This window comes from Rhipicephalus microplus, chromosome 4 (genome assembly GCF_043290135.1).
Source record: "Rhipicephalus microplus isolate Deutch F79 chromosome 4, USDA_Rmic, whole genome shotgun sequence".
NCBI classification, from domain to species: Eukaryota; Metazoa; Arthropoda; class Arachnida; order Ixodida; family Ixodidae; genus Rhipicephalus; species Rhipicephalus microplus.
The window spans coordinates 106,798,517-106,817,981 of NC_134703.1; the positions used below are offsets into that span (position 1 = coordinate 106,798,517).

Genomic DNA, 19,465 nt, shown 5'->3' on the forward strand with positions numbered 1-19,465 from the left:
GAGTTGTAGTTATTTCAAAGTATTACTTTAAATACCATGTGTCTAACTAACTTTCTTTTGAAAACAAATTTTGCTTCTTTCTCTCTGCAAGTGGAGTTACGTTTCTTATAAAGCCCTCCGGAGCGAGCGAGGCTGATCTTGAACACCTTCACATAAACGCTCCCAATTTTCGCAGTGAGTAAACCGGTTAAAATGAACAAGAAATGTTTAAGCACAAATATTCGCAATGCCCACGGCCTATAGGTGGCACGCCGTGCAATCCAAGATGGCTGCGAAAGGATAATAAACCCGTGAACTCACATAAGAAAATATAGGACGCACGGACCTTCTCCCCGAGCCGCTTTCATCGAATGAACTCTTGATTGTCAAATGAATGTATATGGAACCAATCAATAAGAACTGTTGCTTTGCCGCGGTGGTCTAGTGGCTAGAGAGAGAGAGAGAGAGACGAGAAAAAAGGAAGACAGAGAGGTTAACCAGATGCTAGTATCTGGTATGCTACCCTACACTGGGGTTGGGGAATAGTGGGTTGAGAGAGAAAGGGAGAGTTAAAGTTCGTCTAGTGGCTAAGTTACTGGGCTTCTGACCCGCAGGTAGCGGGATCGAATCCCGGCTGCGGCGGCTGCATTCTCGATGGAAGCGAAAATGTTGTAGGCCCGTGTGCTCAGATTTGGGTGCACGTTATTGAACCCCAGGTAGTCTAAATTTCCGGAGTATTCCAATACGGCACCTCTCATAATCATATGGTGGCTTTGGGACGTTAAACCCTACATATCAATCAATCAATCACCAATAGGAACTGTTGAATGTTCGCAACCTCATTTCTCGCCACAGTGTAAAGGGTGGTGCACTCAGCTGATCGTCCGTGTATCAACGATGCTTTGTGTAATCCTGTGCATGCTACAGAAAACTGCGTGAACGAGAATCCACGTATGAACTGAATGGCAAGGCGTTGATGATTGAATCTCGTGTTGTGTATGATGTGACGTTGAAACAAATAGCTTCACCATGTGCTAGAGTTTGAAGCCATCGCATGCAACTACAGAGGCAACTAACTATAAGCTCTATGACATTGCTAAGGTTCAGTGCATTTGTACAAACAGTTCTAGTTAAATCTACATTTTGGGTAAAATCGTCGTTTGGCTTTAAAATAGGCGATTGCTTCAAAATATTCCTACTGAGGGTTCCTGCATCAAAAAAAAAATGATTAACATTCATTGTTGCTGACTAACGGCAGAGGTAATGTCCGTTCTTTTTTTTGGTAACTGTAACGGTATCGCGTTACATCTTCATTTTTCTGTTGGTAACGTAAGGCGGTAACGCGTTCCTTTATTGTTAGTGTAACCAGTAACGTATTTAGTTACTTTTTTTTGGAAACGGATACAAGACTATCGACAACTTCTCGATAAAGCCAATATTAACGCACACCGCTACTTAACGTGATATTGTAAGACTTCCGTACTACTTATGTCACCCCGCATATTTCATCCTCATATTTATTTAAAATTTTGGGCAACCATGAAACAAGCCAATAACGATAAAATGTGGGCGCTTCCACCATATCATTTAACCCACCTTTTTTTTCTTGAGAGCACGAAAGTAGATCTTATTTTCGGGCATCGAAACGTTTTGATGCTTACAATTGTAATGATTAGCTGAAAAAGATCGGAAATCAATCAACACACTCTGTGTTCATTTCACAAACACACAGGGCAACGGCGAATAAAAGCCGTTTTCCGACATATTGTCCAAGGAGATCTTTACAAGCCCACCGTCCCCATTTACAAGGGCTCACGACAGCATAGTGTTAGTTTGATTTACATATGACAGAAAAATATATATATATACCAAAAAGGAGAGTTCCGTCACTGTAAAAAACTGTAGATCATTTGAAAACCAAAGCTTGAACAACAGAAAAGCAACAAACGCAAAAAAAGATAGTAACAAAATAATCAAAATAAAAGAAAAGAAATTATACGTATTAATGACCAACGGATTTTACAAATTTCAAGCTCAAAACAGATGAAAATGAAATGAATTTGGTAAGGTACGGCGCAAGCGTTGCATTGAAGAGCCTTAACGTGCGGCCGTTACCATTCATGTCTCCCCTTTCAGTGTCACATAGTTTTGTTTTTTTTTTTTATCTTTCCCAGGCAAGCAGTCTCTTTTAAGCACTCCAACTTTTGTTTAATTTCAAATTTAAAATGAACACTTAGTTTATAATGATACAGATGGTGAATGGTAATAAAGTGAACATAAATATATAAATAAGAAGTTGTTGTCTCAAAAGGCACTTTATAAGTAAACCGAATGAACTTTTTTTGCCTCTTATGTATTTTTTTCTAGATTAGACAATGTCGTTGGCCCCGGAGTAGTTTAATTAAGAGCAAAAAAAGTGAATTGTAAATCATTCGTTTCGCCCGCATAGAGAGAAGATGTTTGAGGCGATCAACTCTTCCCGTTATGCTCGCACACTTTTTGATTACTGCACTGCCATGGCTATTCGAGGACGTGTTCAGTGTAAGAAAAAAATACGAGTCTTTTCTTCTTTCATTCCTCTTTCTTCTTTCTATGCTGCTTTCTCTCTCTCTCTCTTCCTTCCTTTCTGTTTTTTATCTCTTTCTTTTTCTGTCTTTTTTTTCATATTTGTTTTCTCTATTTTTGCGTCTTGCTTTTTTCTTCTTTCTTTTTCTCTTTTTTTCTCTCCCTCTCTTTTGTTCTTTTCGTTTTTATCATTCCATTATGTGCCCTCCTAATTTTTTTTTCATTCTTCGGTCTTGCTTGCTGTATTCCGGGCTGAACGGTTGTGTCGGCCGCGATCTCCGACGCCAGCGTAACTCTCGCCGAGGGACCCGCCGTCCACGATATCCTGACCCCGTGTAGCTCTCGCTGAGTTGTGCCCCGTCCTCGGACTCTTTCGACCGTTTCCCCCATCTTCCATATCTCTTTTCTAGTCTTTCCATACTCGTGCACGGCGAGTGCTCCGTCTTCTTCATCTTTCTCTTTCTACGATTCTTTTTATCCCCCTTCTACCATCCCCTGCAAGGCACTGTGCCGTGTCGCCAGTTTGGCAGATAAAAATTAAGTGCGTTTTTTTTTTTCTTTCTCAAGAATCTCTCATTGTCCTTGCTTAATGCCAGTAATTGGACCTTCATCCACGTGCTTCGCAGTGCAACCCTTCTGTTGCTCCAGGCAACAACGATGGTCATGCTTGAAACATTTCATCAATGAAATGCAACAATGGAATAGAACAATAAAATGTGCCTACAGTAAATGGCAACAAGTTTCGATAAAAGGTTGAAAACAGCTGATTGCGAACGAGGCCCACGATCGATAAAGCACCAGTTACTGTAAAACAGCCCGTAGGAATGCGTATGTTACCCAGTGTTGCCAATGAATTTTCGGAAGATACCAGTTCTCAAAGTCTCAAGTACCATATTTTAAACCTACAAAAGTTGTTTATTACCTTGCGTTTTATCTTACGTTCAGATATAGAGCCACGTAACAACGTAAGCGTACAGATAACTTACACTCTATGATGTTCAATCATACGGGGTGCTTCCGCGATCAGCTAACCTGTTACCGTGCGACGAGCTAACCTGTTACCGTGCGACGAGCTAACCTGTTACCGTGCGACGAGGACATCTGAAAATGCCCCGATTTGACGCCACATTATGATGCCACAGTGAAGTCACGATGACTTTATGATTACATCGAGAATTCTGGCAATATGTCAGTCACAATGATATCATAACGTGGCGTCTTTACATCATGATAATTTTTGCAACACTCGCGTTGACGCTGACCATTAATTTTCGGTTATGTTGAGTCCTCTAATGCTTTCGCCTCAATAACTGAAGCCGAACACTGTCACAAAATTTTAAAGCCCCTCCACGCAGCAAACAAATGGATGGTGGCCGGTCGGAAAGAAAACAGTCCCGACAGAGAGAGAGAGACGCAACTTTATTCTAAAAAAAAACAAAACCTCCGGCGAGTTATTCAGGCATCTGGGCAGATATACCCGCCTAGGTATCGGCCACGAGCCCTTGAGCTCTGTCAGCGGCCTCAGCCCGCTGGACGGCCCACAGTTGGTCTTCGAGGGCATGACTGAGCACTCTCTCAGCGCGTTCGGTTCGAGGCTGCATCCCCGTCTGGAACCCCACCTATGCCACGCTCCCATAGCGTGCCTTCCAGGATTGCCCTGCCCTCGCGAAAGAAAAAAGATTTGGCAGACTCCACGTACAGTGGGAATCGATGATATGCGAACCACGAATAAGGAAGGTTGATGTGTCACTTTAAAATCAGAACAACCTTAAAGAGATAGACGTAATTAAGTTATAATGTACATGACTTCCATGTCATGATTATCATGTTTGTACGTGTCATTTATTTTCGTCATCTATATTCGTCACGTGATACCGAATTTGATATGTGAGGAACTAGCGAAACGGCCGCGAGCACGCTATGAGCATAGCAAGTAGTTATGTTTTACACGACACGAATGTCAAGATTATCCAACTCCGACATGTTATTTACCTTCACTGTCTATTCAAGTAAAGTGATACCAAATTTGGTATATGTGGAGCTAGCAAAACGACCATGATCGCACTATGAGCGTAGAATATAGTCATATTTTACATGACACATGTCATGATTACCATGTTCGGACGTGTCATTTACCTTCGTCGTCCATTCGCGTCAGTAATTCCGAATTTGCTATATGTGAAGCTAGCGAAACGGCAGCGAGCGAATAATTAGCGTGGCTTGAGGTCATGTTCTTACATAGCACGCATCTCATGATCATCGTGTTTGCACCAATCATATACCTTGCTAATTCATTCACGTCCCGTAATACCAAATTTGGTGCATGTCAAGCTAGCGAAACAGCCGCGAGCGCATCATGAACGTGGCATGCAGTCATGTTCTTACGCAATACGCATCTCATACTTATCATGTTTGCGCCAGTAGCTTCATCCTCCGTTTACGTCTCGTAATACCAAATTTGGTATATGTGAAGCTAGCGAAACGGCTGCGAGGGTACCATGAGCGTGGCGTGTAGTCATTATTCAAACTTGCATGACATGCGCATCATGATTTCCACATTAGTGTCTGTCACTTAGGCTCGCCATGCAGTCATGTCATACCATACCAATTTTGCCATTAATCATGTGAACGAAACTACCGCAAGAGAAGCAAGACCATAGAATTGAAATATTCGCATTCATGACATGAATGTGATGATTTTCATAATATGTCTAGTCAATTCTGCTGTCATACACTCATGTTATGACATACCAAATTTAGTGTCGATACCATTATCCAAACGGCCAGGGGACCTCAAAGTCGTAGGTGGATAGGTAGGTAGGTAGGTAGGTAGGTAGGTAGGTAGGTAGGTAGGTGGGTAGATAGATAGATAGATAGATAGATAGATAGATAGATAGATAGATAGATAGATAGATAGATAGATAGATAGATAGATAGATAGATAGATAGATAGATAGATAGATAGATAGATAGATAGATAGATAGATAGATAGATAGATAGATAGATAGATAGATAGATAGATAGATAGATAGATAGATAGATAGATAGATAGATAGATGGATGGATGGATGGATGGATGGATGGATGGATGGATGGATGGATGGATGGACGGACGGACGGACGGACGGACGGACGGACGGACGGACGGACGGACGGACGGATGGATGGATGGATGGATGGATGGATGGATGGATGGATGGATGGATGGATGGATGGATGGATGGATGGATGGACGGACGGATGGATGGGTGGATGGATGGATGCGCTCAAAGACGGCGAAGTTTGCTAGGAAATCTAGCACGACGATGACTGGCGTATTATCTTTCGTCTTTTGCGCTAATGATATTAAAGTTTCCAACTCGTCTCTCTCCAGGAATGTAACATCCGGATATGTCGCTCGGATCTTCGACATTTTTCACTTTATCAATGACGAGCGAAACCTTTAAACCACCCTACGTGTCACCACCTTTCTACCCTACGATCGCAGGAAATTTCGAGAAAACCCTACACGTGGAGTAATTACAGTACGGTTGGCAACCCTGTTGTGACCAGAGGACCTTCGTGGGCCAAATTTGCGCCGACCCGCTATTTTAACTGCTGAGCACTTCAGGCTGTATTTACCCGACGGACGGGATTGCGGACGCACCGGTCACGTGGCATGCGACGTGATTTGGATCTCTCCGCAACCAGCATTCACACGATAGGGGAAAATTCATGTTGCATGCGAACATTTCCGCATTGCTCCCAGGTGATCCCAAGAGTGATTGGGGTTTCCGTCGTTTCACGAATCGCTCCGTGCGGACCGAAGCAGGGACGCGGAAATGACTGACGTATGTTGACGTAGTACACGATCCGTGTAGTCGAATCGTGATGTAGTCCGTCGCGTGAACACAGCTTTGCGGGACCACCCCGTCGTAATCTCGAGTGTCCTGTTGGTGCCACGCAGGTCCGACATTTTATAGTCACTGTTCGAGCAGACTGCACGTTTGGCACGCAGTCGCTTGCTTGCCTCTAAACAACAGCGCCACCGAACGGGTAATTTCTCTGTCCTAATCAGCAAAGTGTCAGCGAAACGCCACCGTACACGGATTTACGGAAGCGAGAGGCGGAGGCAAAACGCCAGCGCAGTCAGTAAGACGCACCACGCCCGGCGCAGCAAACGGCCAAAAAACAACAGGGTCTCGTAAAAAAAAGAGGGAGATAATCGTGGACAAAATTAGATTATGTGAAGAAAAGAACAGAGAACTATATAAAATACCTCATAAGCACACGTAAACAGCAGGAAATAGCAGATTAACGCAAGAAAAGAACAGCAAAAGAACAGAATAGAGCGAAAAAAAAAACGTAAGCACGAGAGAAACACAGGCAAATGACTGCTCCTAGGTACGTAGAGCTTTCACCTATATAGGAACTAGCATTTATTTCATTTATTTTTTTGTGCTTGAAGGTGCTCGGTGTGTTGATTACTGTTTCTCCGACACTCTACGCGCTCAAGTTCATCAAGCTCTACTTACTTTTATGGACCAAATGAGAACCTGGCCACTAGTTTATACACTTCATTTCTTGTTTACTTATGCTTGTCTAATTCTTCGGAATTTTTTGTGTACTTGACTTTCTCATTTTCTCTTTCTCTCTCCCAATCTTTTTTCCTCCGTCTATTGCTTCTTCCCAAAAGCGTGAGCAGCAGGCGTTGTGCTCCTCCAGTTGGCATTTGCCAGCTTGACTCGCCCTCTTGCCTGTGCGTTCTTGAGTGTTCGTATATGCAAATGAAATAAATAAATAATGCCACCACGGCCACAGATATCAGTCTCTTATAAAAGTATCGCATAAAGACTTTTGAACATTGCACTGTGTGGCTGTGTGTGACCACTGGGGCTTAACGGGCACGGGACTTACTTTGGTGGGTGGTCAAAGTTATGCGTAAGATTAATGTTTTATTGTAGGTTTGAGCCACCTCTACAGCCTCTACAGCCCCGTTTTTTTTTGTTTTTTTTTTTTGGCGGCGTGAACATGACTGCATTCTTCTTCTGAGAGCTCGCCATGGCCTGGCCATGGTTGTCTAGTGAGTATGTGTCTCGACTGCTGACCCGCTGGTTACGGGATCGAATCCCTGCCGCGGCGGCTGCACGTGCGATGGAGGCAAAAATTCTCGAGGCCCAAGTACCTAAATTTAGGTGGTCGTTAAAGAAACTCAGGTGGTCAATATGTCCGCAGCTCTTCATAACGGCGTTCGTTGTAATCATATCGCGCTTTAAGCACGTTCAAATTAAAAAAAAATATTGCTATTAAAGTTCATGATCGTTTTAAGCGGCCTCTTGGAAGACCCATCTGGCGACCAACGAAACGCATGTTTCGTTGGTAAAGTCGTAGTTTCAGTGAAGTGTACAAATCCGGAGCCCTCCACTACGGCGTCTCTTACAATCTTGCAGTGCTTTGTAGGGATATTCGACCCCGTCAATTAATCATACTTTTTTTCTTTTGCTAGGCCTCGTCATGTCGAGTATTTTAGCAGATAAACGCCGCTGCTGCTATTCGCGCAAATCGTTTTACGTGATCCGGCACTCGCTGCGCTATAGTATGTACATACATTTTTGTTAAACATAATCCGACAGTTGGCACATAGCGTTTTGCAAGAAAAAATTTGGTGACTGCAGCATTTAATACACGTAGCTAAGGTTTAACTACTGTATAAGTAAATGAGACGTAGAAAACGTAGCCAATAAACCTCATTCCATGAAGGTGACTCATGAATGCTGCTTTCGTGCGTAACGGGATAGTAATAATTTGCTCTTAGTATTTTATCCTGTAATTTTAAAAGCCTTATGAAAAATGTCATCTTTTGTTTGTTTGTTTTTTAGTGTTTTGAATTGGGCTTGCTTGCGCATGCTAATATTGAACGACTAAACAGCAATGACGAGATGACACAAACATTGCGCCCTCTAACAGACGTATTTTACTGCCTATGAGGGCGGCAATTTGGGCTTGTTGGTATGGTAGCATGATAATATATGGTAGCGCAGGCAAAGGACATGGACAAGAGAAGTTGTCTTGAATGTGCCTTCTCTTGTCCATGTCCTTTGTCTACGCTACCATATATTATCATGTTATTTTACTGCGTTTCCACGTCAATACATTGAGATGTAGTCTTGACGGTAACAGTCGGCGTGTTCAAAACTAAACATTTTATTTGGGCGAACTTGCGCCCGTATAAGGAAAATAGAAAGTGCAGACAATTCACACTGCAAACTGATGTCGGCGTGAACTGTCCTCGGCCGTCGAGTAGTCTCATCTGCGGTGAGGAGCATGGGCGTTTATTCATGCGGCATGAGAACATTCGAGTGCTATTTTTGATGCTCTCAAAAGTTCTGGACTAAACTTGGCTGTTCACGTCCAGCCCGTATTCTTCACGTGAGCTCAAACAATCGCGGAGCTTCTAAAAAGTGCGGCACACTCTGCGTCGAGCGCTGCTAGCAGTATTTGCGGATGAAACCCAAAAACATCTGGAAAAAAAAACACTTAACACGCGTGGAAATTTGCAGGAGAAAAATTCACAGCATATTCACGGAGTGAATAATGATAAGTGGCGCGAAGCGTCCATCCATCAATCCGTCCGTCCAACCGTGCGTACGTTCGTCTGTCTGCCCGTCTGCCTATCCGTCCGTCTGTCTATGTGTATGTCCATCCGTCTGTCCGTCACCCTCTCCTATCACACTAGAGCGCGCATGATAGAACTACAGCAGCGCACATGGGACGAGGACAGAGGAAAAGAGCACGGGTGATTGTCTGTGTTCTTGTCCTCCGTCCTCGTCCCGTGTGTGCTGTTCAGCCAAGATGAACCCATACCAACTCGCTCAAGCTTCCATTCTTATGATGGAACTGGGTGGTCACGTACCACGAGATATATACAAGGGATCGATTTAGGAGCTTCGCCCCTAAAACAATCAGTACACTTGCAGGCATCCTCTCGTTTCCGTCTTGTTTTAGTGGTGTTTGCTTGGTCGATATAATTTTCATTATTACGCAGGGTTACAGTTTTGCTATCATTTATGGTACACCGATTTGTAATTAACAAGACGTAAGAATCTGGTTTCAAAACATGAATGATGTGCCTACCTCCATGGTGATTCGGTGGAACATCGGGTGCATCTCAAAAGCAGAGCTGTATATAGCCTTAGCACTGCTGGTAAACTGTGAGTCGTGTGATAGCCTTGGTACTCTCTCTCTCTCTTGATGTTATCAGTTATAGTTCTTTCATGCCTGTATGTGCATATGAACTTTTTTCTGAAAATCTCGTTATGGTGTGTATTTGCTTGGGTAACGATGTGAACAAGTAAACAATTATTACTCACCACTATACGACAATGGCGTTCCCACTAAGGCAATTTGTCACAGCCTGAACTTTGGTTGGTAAAAGCTTTATTGGCTGTCCGGCAGAGCTTTCCTCCACCGGGCCTTAGATCTCCCGCAGGAGGATGTCAAGACCTTGCCACCACCTCACGGGCCTCGCTTTGGGAATTTAAACCTCGAACCACCCAATCGAACCATTCAACTTTTTAATTTGACTTTGTGATTTTGGAATAAATTCCACTTGAGATGAAAATGACTACTGCGCATTTGCGGTAAAAAGGTTTAAACCCACTGTTGGCTTATTGGAGTTCACTCGTGTCAGCAGCCGTACAAACAAGGTAAAGGCTGTCATTGTAGTTAATATACTAACGACTTTGTACTACAACTTTCCTTAAATAGGTGATTGTAAGTAGTAAATTTCATGAGAGCAAAGTTCCTAACTCGGCAGTTACTACCTGCTGCATGACGTTTGTGGTGGGAGCTTTGTGCCGAAAAGCCGTCATCTGTGCCTTCCTTCACCTGACAAGAAACGTGTGCAAATGCCAATTACAGAGTTCAAATGGAAATTTTAAAAAGAAATGGGAAACACCGATACAAAATACTTTTCCATCTGTTGCTCTCAAAATTGACATCCCTGCGCCCTAGTTTTGTTCCAGAGGGTGCTATCCGATTGCATATTTTCGGGCAGCGGCCTCCATTTTATTGGTAATTTTCACTTTCACAAAAACCAGAGCATTGAGTTTGAGAACGAGTTCAGGAGCTTAGTGACTGTGAGATGTCTGTGCTTTGCGTTGTGAAAAACCCGTTTCGACAGCTCGATTCGTTTGTATGATCCCAACAAAGAAACGTCTTTCGAGATATATTTCGCTGTAGCGCCACTGCGGCGATTAATGAGGCTCCACGCGGATCGCCAACACGCTTGGCGCATTCAGAAGAATTCATATACGGAAACTATACTTCCAAAAAGTGGTCCTATATAGGTATTGTTATTATAATCTGGGATTTCGAGACGTGGTTTAATCACGAACATTTGGTGTCAGCCGTACCACGTGGAACGCTATGCCATGACATTTTCTTTTCCTTTAAACAACTTCTATACCAATCCTGAGTGTAATGACGAAAGAGTGGTTTCTCTCTCGCCTACACACCCTTCCTACAAACGCTATGGCCTCTTCGCCACTTAAATCTTTCATAGCAAACGAGGGTTTCAAGTCAGCACTGAAACGATGAGCCCGTCAGCATTTTCACGCTATTCCGCTACACCCTGTCATCTCCACTTGCACAGTCGAAAACGCACAAAATGAAATGAGATCAATTGATCACGCACGATAATATGTCGCCAGAAGGCGGAACGGGCGTTCGAATTCACAGCAAAGCACACACTTGATAACGGCCATATTGCTACATGCATGTTGATATTTTGTGGGACGATGCGCGTGTGTGCCTGACGAAGAGGAAGAAAGGTGCTCTCCGCTCGTTCGCTGGTGAACCGGTCACGCCATTACTGCTGGTTGTAAGTAAATCTCTTCCACAGCCTCGTCGATACGGCGTCGTGTCTTATTCGTAACAATATCTCGTATGGGAACCGATCGATAGCTTATTTTAGCGTTTCATCACGTGAACAGACTGCTGACGTAACGAATTTGGCTCAATATACAGGAAACACCAGGATTGACCGACACACTCCTTTTCCAGTTTTCAAAAGTTTTTAAGAGTCCGTTTAACGTAGTAGAATTTTTTTCTTTCCTTTTTTTTTGTTCAGGCATCGTACGCATGCGATAGCATCGCATCAACACGTACGACGCCATGTTTTGTGTTTGCTCGGGCTTAGATGCGAGTACGTGGAAGTCGATGGCCACATGAGTCTCCCGAATGTGTGAAGAGCGTGAACGTGTCAATATAAATGTAATCGCACTCCTTCGGCAATACGCTATATGAGAGATTCTAGGCGTACACGTCGTCTTACAAATTGCGAATAACTCGAAGCACTCATTCACCACTCATATGTATGCCACCAGGAACACCTTTTCACAAAAAGACCTTGTCATCTCTGGTGACGTGGACATAAGTGGTGATTGATTTGTGGGGTTTAACGTCCCGAAAACACCATATGATTATGGGAGACGCCATAATGGAGGGCTCCGGAAATGTCGACCACCTGTGGTTCTTTAACTTGCACCCAAATCTGAGCACACGGGCCTACAACATTTCCGCCACCATCGGAAGTGCAGCCGCCACAGCCGGAGTTTGATCCCGCGACCTGCGGGTCGGCATCCGAGTACCTTAGCCACTAGACCACTGTGGCGGGGCCATAAATGGTGAACTTTCAATAAATATTCAGTTGCCAGTTGAGCGCTAGTACTGCTGCGTGTGTTCCTTCATTTTGCTTACTTTTTCGCGCTGCTTCAAGCTATTCGCATAACGAACTGACTCGTCCAAACCTTGAAGTTGTTGCTAATCATGCAAACTAAACGTTGAAACATTACATTAGAGGTGTTATCTTCAGGCAATGTCACTCAGAGCGGCCAATGTCTCACCTGGAGCAAAGCGCAGGCGTATGCAGCTGGCTCGGCGTTGAGGGCGAAACTATGCGCCGGCGGCGAGCAGACTTCGAAAAGAGCGGCAATTAACGGTCACACCAACTGAAACTTTCGCTGTCTTCTGCATACATGTAGGCGCTGTACTACACCTCGAAGACCTGGCACCCACACACTCGCCTTCTCTTGCCTGGCTCCAATCTGGCACTATCGAAGGCGCTGTCCGAAACACCCGGTTGTGCCACTCTTCGGGTGTTCTGTGAACTGCAAAGGAAATAAGTGGTGGCGTTTTCATTTATTTGTTTATTTATTCATTTACTTATTTAAGCACCTAAGAGTATTCTGGTGGGGTAATTTACAATTGAGAGGCATACGTCGGTGCTTTTTTTGAAACTTGGGTGTTAAAACATGAGAGACAAACCAGATAAAAAGAAAAGTACTCGAGAATAGTTAACGCATTCGCTATAATTTATGTGCAGCGACAAAATATTAAACTATTTTTTTCAAACACGGTAACTTTCCCTGGAAAATTACGGAGGACGGGCTGCCCCCCTGCTTACTGAAAAGCTTCATCAAATAAATTACCATCAGCAAATATTGGACAAGAGTTGAACTTATGTGTCTTAATTATAGGATTTCTTTACTGCCCTTAGATGCCCGTCTAAAATTTACAAAGAATGTCATTTATCTCATTGTCCCTCAGTCTTCACCAATATTGTGCCCAACAACAGGGTTGGTTGGAATTTACTATTACTGAGAAAGAAAACACCCGCAAGCCGCTGTTGAGTGGCTTGCTGGTGTTTCTACTTTCTGCTTTACATGCCGCATCTCCCTCGCCCCCCTTATATTTGTTGAGTTCGCAAAAGAAATGGGCTTTTAAATGAATGAAAAAAGAAAAATTAAGCACGAACATGCCTCTCACAATAGCCTCCAATCAGTCCCCTACATTCTAGGTGTAAACACGGGAGCTAAACAGTTCTTGGAATTCCCACTGAACAGTTCTTAGCGGCCAATATTTCTAAAAATAAACCTGCATAAATATAACCCTGCATTTTAATGGCTAAAATACAATGGTACAGTTACTCGCCCAAAATAAGTTGGAGAGTGCACACATTACGAGGAGGGCACGAAAATCCCAATGACCATGCATGCTTCTCTTTTCTACACCTTAAACCATTGCGGGATCAGTCTGAATGAATAAAGGCAAATGGCAAACTGGCCAAGCACGTTCAAGGTTTTAAAAAAAGGTGTTCCTACGCTCTTTCGCGCGCACCTATGCCTGAGTCTAGAAATCTACTATTGAAACGGGCATTCATGTTTTACGCGACACTCTCTTCTATACACAACACACTTCTAGGAAGATGTACTAACATGGATAGGTGAACTAGCTTAATTGATTTCATTCTCGATGAAGTTGCAAGCACAAAACGGCGGCAAAGCGAAGAATAAAAAAAATGAAGATTAAACGATGATTGGCGTTCAGTTGTGCTGCGCTAGTCCCTACTTCTTCCGTTTTGTCCCCGTGTAGTGCGCACGTTTTGATAAACTATATGTGTTTAGAAAAAGTGGGCAATTATTTAGAGTACTAGGTACTCTACTATGGGAGAGCTTAAAGCCGTCCCGTGATGCCGTCGAATACAAGCGGCTAAGCTATAACTGTCCTCTCGTTTTTACACTAAAGTTGCATCGTTGATTCAGAGAAGACATACAACTATGAATCGGCTGGTCCACTCACGTGGTCCAAGCACTGCCCCTTGTTTGTCGATCTGGCACGACGCACCAATCACTCGGAGCTGGCACCTCGGTGATCAGGACTTCTCGCTTCGCGGTGACGACGCTGGCTCTATATCCAAGCCGACAGTTACCTCGAGGCGCTAACCACCCCAACGACCGACCTCCTCTCAGACACGGACGCCTTTCCGGCGCAGTCGTTTCACGTGCTCCGGTGGGAGAGCGAATCCGCGCTCCGACGCACGATCAGGTGGCGCGGTAGTTTTGATGTCCTCTGGCGCCGTCTGGCGGCTGCGGAAAAGCGGGGGTAGCTCGATACCAGCGCCTCCGCTCCCATGTGTAGATGCCGGCAGTTTCATCGACTCAGTGCTGTCCACTGGCGTTCGGGCGCTCCAACACCACCTAGCGCCTCATCCTCTCTTATAGGATGCTCCAGTCTGAAGAACGTTGGCGCAACCGTGCGATGCTGTTAATCAGCGAATCTGTCCTGCCACTACTTGAGATGACCACAAAGGGAATGAATTAACCTAGTATGGTCAATTTCGTAGGTCTCGGCCGATAGGCTCTGCTGATAAATCGTGCCTTTTGTATGGCGTGAGAAGAAAGAAAAGTTTTTTTCATGCCTTTGACGTACCCTTAAGGAAACAAAAGAAGTGTCACACTTCATATGGAGTCCTGCGTTTCCGCACAAGAACTCTCATTATAGAGTCACGTTAACTCCCCTTCGGCTCGCAAGGCTGTGCAACGGGAGTATAATCATTTCCTAAAAGAGTTAATGCGTCTCTTCATAGAGAGTCATATTCGTGGCCAGTTAGGACTGCAAGAAAAAAAATGGTCAAACGACTGGTTAGATAGTGAAGCTGTGTCAGCCGCCGCAAGGACTTTGATCCGAAAGTCAGCTTTTTAACCACTCTGCTGCTCAGACATGCTAGCAGGTCACACCATAGCATGGCGTAGTATAGTATAGCAAGAAGATGAAAAAGGGAAGCGAGGATGAGGAGGAGGGTTGAGAGTAAAGTGTAACATGTAAGGAAAGATACAAGAGAAACAAAGTGAAAGAAAGACAAAAAAATCAAGGAGAGAAGGAGGGAGAATCGAGGAAAGAGGGGGAAAGAAATAGACAGTGATAGAACGAAATAGAAGCGAGAATTACAGAGGGCGACAAAGAAATGAAATTAAGTAATCCAGAAAGTCGAGAAATAAATTGAAATAAAAGAGCAAAAAATATAAATAAGCAAAGAAAAATACCAAAAAGAAACAAAAACTTAAGAAAAAAAACAGGGAAAGTAAAAAAGAGAAAACATGCAAAACTTACTGAAAGAACAACCAGGACTACCTGTGTGCACATCAGCTCCACCGTCTCTTCAGCTCTGCGCTTTCACTCCAAGATACGCAATTTTGTTTATCTCAGGACTTGCATTTCAGGCTTACATTATCAGATAATGTGACATTGATTTCACCACGCTAAAAAACGCAAATGATACAAAGTAGTAGAAAGAAATCGAGGTTTCCCATTGTGTTTCGCAGCGTGCTTGGCGACAAACGCAAAGGCAGCAGAGAAATGGGAGAGAGGGTTGCTAATTGGCAACACACGCACATTCCACGGCATCCACTACACACTTTAAGTCGCAGAGCCGATTAGTCTCTACCGAGAGGGCAGAAGGGTATTTCTCCGTACACGAGGATTAAGGTATGAAGCAGATGACTGAAATACGAGCAAAAATTATGTCGGCGCGTGCAGTGCTTCAAATGGCCCACACGCGGCTATTATAGTGATGGTTCTAATCATTACGGCTTACACACAATGCTTCGACGCACATACTTGAAGCCTTTTGTACGCGTGTACTGTGTGTTTTCTCGCTGCCTGCCCCGCACTAATTGGGCGAACTAAAGATGGTTCTGAAGTTTTTGTTGCGACGTGCTTTGCTTAACATCCCAGTGCCTAGGAACCTTGACACGCTATTCCATGGGGCTTGTTCCCTGTGAGTAATGCTTTTTATTAGGAGCTTAGTTGGAGGTGGCGTAGCTAAGAATATTCCCCAAACGAGTACAAATGTTTAAGCGTTAGACTCTCTGTCCGGGCCTTTGTTGCGATAATGAGCCAAAAAATAGATTCCGCGTTCTTCAGCATTACAAGAGCCCTTCCAGCCAAAACATGAAAGAGTGAAGTTATTCATACTGTAACTACTGTGTGGAAACTACTGATGATATAAATATTTAGGAAATTTTCCCTTACGAAAGCAGGCAGAATTATTCGTGCTTCTGTATATATGCTTGAAATACTTTGTGGCCAGAGAACTTTCATTTTGTGCCCCGTTTTGTGACTTTGTTCTTCTGTTCGGCGATACTGTGTTCTAACATTTTGCGAGAAGGAACATAGGAAAATAATTTGTGAGATGTTTAGAACCCCTGTTTTTTTCGGGTCACTAGAGAAGGCTAAAGATGTATTCATCATCATCATCATAGCCGGACTAAGTCCACTTCAGGACCAAGGCCTCTCCTTGTTCCGCCAGTCAACCCGGTCCTGTGCTTGCTTCAGTTCCTTTATATCTGCACACTTCCTGATATCATCTGTCCACTAACTTTATGTCTCCCTCTAACCCGTTTGCCGAAATCCAGTCAGTTACCCTTAAAGAGAGAAGTTGCCTGGCCTACGTGCTACCTGCCCGGCCCATGCCAATATCTTCTTCTTGATTTCAACTATGATATCTTCGACGCCTGTTTGTTCCTTGATCCATTCTGCTTTTTTCTTGTCTCTTAAGACTACACCTATCATTTTCCTTTCCATAGCTAGCTGCGTCATCTACAATTTAACCTCAACCCTCTTTGTAAGCCTCCAGGTTTCTGCTCAGTAGGTAAGTACCAGCAAGATGTTGCTCTTATATACCTTCCTCTCGAGGGATAGTGGCAATATACGAGTCATGATTTGAGAGTGCTTGCCGAATGTGCTCCACCTCATTTTTATTCTTCTAGTTACTTCTATCTCGTGGTCGGCTCCGCGGTTACTACCTGTCCTAAGCAGACGTACTCTTTTACAACTTCAAGTGCACTGTTACCTATCTCAAAGCGCTGTTCTCTTCCACGGTTGTTATAAATTACTTTCGTTTTTTGCAGATTAATTTTGAGACCTACCTTTCTGCTCCTTATCTAATTTAGTAATCGCGAGTTGCAATTCGTTGCCTGAGTTACTCAGCAATGTGATGTCATCGACGAAGCACTGGTTACTGAGGTTAACTCTTATCCCTAACTCTTATCCCATTAACCATTATTCCTAACGCTTCCCATTCTATGTCTCTGAAAACCTCCTGTAAGCACGCCGTAAGTAGCATTGGGGAGGTTGTATCCCCTTGTTTTACACCCTTCTTGATTAGTATTCTGTCGCTTTCTTTATTGAGCTCTATGGTGGCAGTTGATCCTCTGTATAGATTTCTTCCAGGATGTTTATATATGCTTCGTCGACGCCTTGATTCAGCAGTGTCTGCATGACAGCTGATATTTCTACTGAATCAAACGCTTTCTCGTAATTTATGATAGCTTTGTACAGTGGTTGGCTCTATTCTGAGCATTTATCTTTTACCTGATTGATAGTATAAATGTGGTCGATTGTTGTGTATCCTGTTAAAAATCCTGCTTGTTCCTTTTGTTGATTGAATTCTAATGTTGTCTTTATTCATTTAGCAGTCACCTTTGTAAAGAGGTTTTATACGACAGAGAGCAAGCTGATCAGCGTTTCACTCTTGGTGTCCTTGTCGTCCCCTTTTTAATGTATTAAGATGGTGCTAGCATTCTTACAAGATTCTGGTACCCTCCGCGTCAGCAGACACTTCGTAAAAAGGGTGGCTAGTTTTTCCAACCCAATCTGTCCTCCTTGTTTCAGCAGATCTTGTGTTCCCTGAACGTCACCAGCAGCTTTGCCTCGTTGCATTCCCCTTAAGGCTTTGCTGGCTTTTTCTGTCATTACCGGCGGGTTACTGCTCATCTGGGTTATTGCTAGTTATTTTATTATGGTCATGGCTGTCCCGGCTATTGTACAGATCTCTGTAGAACACCTCCGCTATGTAAACTATCCTATTCACGTTGGTAGTTACTTTGCCTTCCTTGTCTCTTAGTGCATACATCTGTTGTTGTTTTTTTTCCTATCCGAAGTTTTCTCTTTGCCGCTTTGACACTTCCTCTATTCTTTAGAGCATGTTCTATTCCCTCCATGTGGTACCTTCTTACATCGAATAGGTTACGCTAATGAAAAGTTGTATTAAAAATAACTAAAAAATAAAATGGTGCACATATGTTCTGCATATCTGTTCGAAAAAGTATTTACTATACCATCCGGATCAGGGGATGTTTAGTTTTCATAACACAATTTTAAATGAATGAATTGAATTTGGCCTTTTTTAAGGTAACTTTCGCCCGATTTCGGCGATGCGTGTATAGGAATAAACAAATGCATAACAAAACTAACCGATAAGGACTAACGTTGCAAAGCCTGACACATTTTAGCAAGAAATGAAGGCACCGCTGGCCTCGTAAATTAGATCAAATGTTTACGTGGCAACAAATTATCGTGTGTGTTACCACCGTGTGAAAGCAGCAAACAACATATCAACCCCAAACCGATAGAGTGCAGGCACACAGCTTCGAGATTCATTACCGCGATGGTATTTCGAAGTTTCCACGCAGGCTCACATCTCGCCGCTTACTTGCGGTCAGACCGGCGGGTGCACCGCATCCCCACTGCGTAGAATTGGGGAGCGGCTTAGTGAAATACGCCGGAGGCCTACGCGAACGTAATTTAGCAGCAAAGCAGCCTTATATGAATTTGGGGAGCTGTCGAAAAAATATCCTTGATCCGGCTGGCAACAACAGCTCACACCCTAAGCAAATGACTACCATTAATTCTGAAAAAGACAGGGCATACAAGCACGGGCCCAAGAACGCAGTCAGGACATCACACACGCCTCATCAAGACGTTTGTTATGTCCTGACAGCCTTCTTTTGTCTGTGTTTGCATATCCCGTTTTTTCAGAATGTATAAGTACCGAATAGTTGAGCTTTCTGTTATTCTTGGCTACCGTCAAAGTTTGTCTAATTCGCTCCAACTCCCAAAGGTATTTAAATGTAACCTACCAAACCACATATAACCATTGTACCTTTGCGATTATTATATTGACTCCGGTCAGCTAGCGGCTCTCATGGCATCACCATATAAAATAATTAAGTTTCTTTTTTCAATATTTTTGTGTAACATTCAAGATTCGTCTGATTTATAACTTAGATATTTTGTTGTTTGCCAGAACATATTCGCCAA

The 19,465-nt window shown here is 43.5% G+C and overlaps 1 protein-coding gene and 1 pseudogene across 2 annotated transcripts in view; both read right to left on the bottom strand.

The window, feature by feature from the left end:
• LOC142814565 (uncharacterized) overlaps positions 1-14,402 on the bottom strand; it is a 416,641-nt gene extending 402,239 nt beyond the window's left edge. For both annotated transcript variants that reach the window (XM_075893452.1, XM_075893453.1), the window contains exons 1-2: positions 14,165-14,402; positions 12,430-12,693 (exon numbers count right to left, since the gene is read on the bottom strand). The gene's annotated coding sequence lies outside the window, so the exon portion shown is untranslated. The remainder of the gene's footprint in view (positions 1-12,429; positions 12,694-14,164) is intronic.
• The window catches only part of LOC142814400 (uncharacterized), a 69,533-nt pseudogene that overhangs the window by 19,260 nt on the left and 30,808 nt on the right, over positions 1-19,465 (bottom strand).